At 43.9% G+C, this 2327-nt stretch overlaps 1 protein-coding gene across 1 annotated transcript in view; it reads right to left on the reverse strand.

The window, feature by feature from the left end:
• The window catches only part of LOC113819611 (receptor-type guanylate cyclase Gyc76C-like), a gene marked incomplete in the record, with an annotated part of 271750 nt that extends 270099 nt beyond the window's left edge, over positions 1 to 1651 (reverse strand). The window contains 1 exon segment of the mRNA XM_070113642.1: positions 668 to 1651.
• Between the last annotated feature and the right edge of the window lie 676 nt (positions 1652 to 2327).

A 2327-nucleotide genomic window follows, 5' to 3' on the forward strand; every position in this document is an offset into this window, starting at 1 on the left:
CACATGCATAAAATCCCCTTTTACTGGCCGGTTTAACGAGCATGTCACCCCCCCCCCCCGCCCCCTCTCATCCATTTCTTGTTTTTATTTTATATATATATTATATATTATATATATATTATATATATATATTATATATATATATTATATATATATACATATATTATATATATATTATATATATACTTTTTTATTTTATTTTTTTATTTTTTAGAGCGTTTATTTTTTTATTTTTTAGAGCGTTTATTTTTTTATTTTTTTTAGAGCGTCTCCCTGGCGCCTGACTCTCGGACTTTCCTATAAATCCTCAAGGACGTGATGTCAGCCCGAAGAAGTCCTACTATTAAGTGGAGCAAGGACTTCGTAGATGTTATCAAGGAGGAATGTAATTCAAATAAAAGAGAGATGAGTGATGATTTAGGAATGATGATGATGGTGGTGAGGATGATGGTGATAAAGAGGAGAAGGAGAAAGGGGATGATGGTGAAGATGAAGATGATGATGATGTAAAAGATGAAAATGACAATGATGAAAAAGATGAAGATGGTTGATGATTGTGACGAAGATGGTAGTTGCGGCAGATACCAATGGCAGGAATAGGAAGAGTAAGAGAGAGAGAGAGGGGGGGGGGGAGGGGTTGATACAGAAAATCCTTAGCAACACGTACCTGGCCAGATGTTTCAGTCGTGTCCGAAGTGGTGCTCTGAAGAACAGATTTATATCTCCCACGAAAGCAGTTTTGTGTTCTCTGCCAACGATCTTTCCACGTATTTCCCTCTCTTCTCTCGTCTTATTTTTTCCCACTTTCGCTCTCTATTACGCACTTATTTTCCACCTCAATCAACACTTGTCACTTTCTGAACTTGCCAGGACTAGCGTCGTGCCGTAATGGGTACAAGACTGCCCTCACGTCTTCCTGACATGCAGTTGAAAATATGCGCCTATAGAACTGATTATATGCTTGACAATTATGTATCTCTTTTCTGTATATCGTTTTCAGCAAGATTAGCTGACTGTGACTCTTTAAATTTTCAAGTGAATCGTGCACTCACACACACAGTTCAGAAGCTGTGACTTTTTTTTTCTTCGCTTTTCAATCTACGTTTAAAAAGACTAAACCCCAGGTCGTATTCCTTGTCAGACACTCGGGAAAACTGCCAAGCTGACATACAGATGGCACACTTTCTGACTCTCAGAAGGGCACTGCTATCCCTTTCTCTCTCTCTCTCTCTCCTACACTCTAACTTACTTTTAACAACTTATTTCGGCGCGTTTGTAGGGGCGTCGCAGCGAGGTGTCTCATCCCCGTTCGATCCCCGACGCCTGCGATTCGGACTCCTACTGGGCCCTCCCGCCACGCAGAGGGACACGCGCAGAGGCCCAACCAACGAGAGAATTTCCTCGAAAAGCGACACACGTGGGATCGGCCGAGCACCGGGAGTCGTACGGCCACCCTCAACAACACCTGCCACCAATCGTACTGAACTCTGGCCGGGCGGCGAGTGGCATATATTTCTGTCGCCGCTCACTTGCGTTGCCAACTCGCACGCTCGTTCCTCGCTCCCGGCCCTCTCGCCCTCGCTCGCTCGCCCTCCTCCGAGCTGCATTTGCCTTGGTGGGCGTCATCCTCGTGTCTCAGGAGGAAGCAGAAGGCGCAGAGGAGGGCAAGGCGCCGAGGGAACTTCAAGAGGGCGTGTGCGGAGGCCAAGACAGATTTAAGCGAGTCCCCCTGTGGCATAACGGCCCAGCTGATCTAGCAGGCAGGCGCAGGGCTGCCAACCGAAGGTACTCGCAAACCTGTCCCTACGGCAACTTTTCAAAACTTTTTGATCTGCGGCGAACACGTTTGAGATTTATTCAGATAACTTGATTGTATTTTGTAAATTATATAAGCCATGAGAAGTATCTGTCAACTCAGTCTACCTCGTCTAACGGTAGAATTCGCCATATCAAAGTTTTGGATCACGGGATCGTGTACGTTGGCGACCCTGCTTAAATGCTATGTATGCGTGATAGATAATCATGCAAAATATACGCAATGGACAAACATGTAAATGTATATGTAACAGACACCCATACACATACACGCGTGATCAATGAACATATAATAAAACCTGCGTAGTTAATAAGTATGGACAAATAAGTAGAGTAGATAATCACACACGAACCAAGAGTGATTAATTGCTGTAATCATTCAGTAATTCCGCTGATTGGAGGCAATTGAACACGAGGTTAACATCAATGGGTCATTATCATCCATGGTTCGGGATGAAAGTCAAATTTTAACGTATTGTCACTAAGCCATGTGACTAGACAACGCTTCATCT

The sequence above is a fragment of the Penaeus vannamei genome, chromosome 34 (assembly GCF_042767895.1).
Source record: "Penaeus vannamei isolate JL-2024 chromosome 34, ASM4276789v1, whole genome shotgun sequence".
In the NCBI taxonomy this organism is placed as follows: Eukaryota; Metazoa; Arthropoda; class Malacostraca; order Decapoda; family Penaeidae; genus Penaeus; species Penaeus vannamei.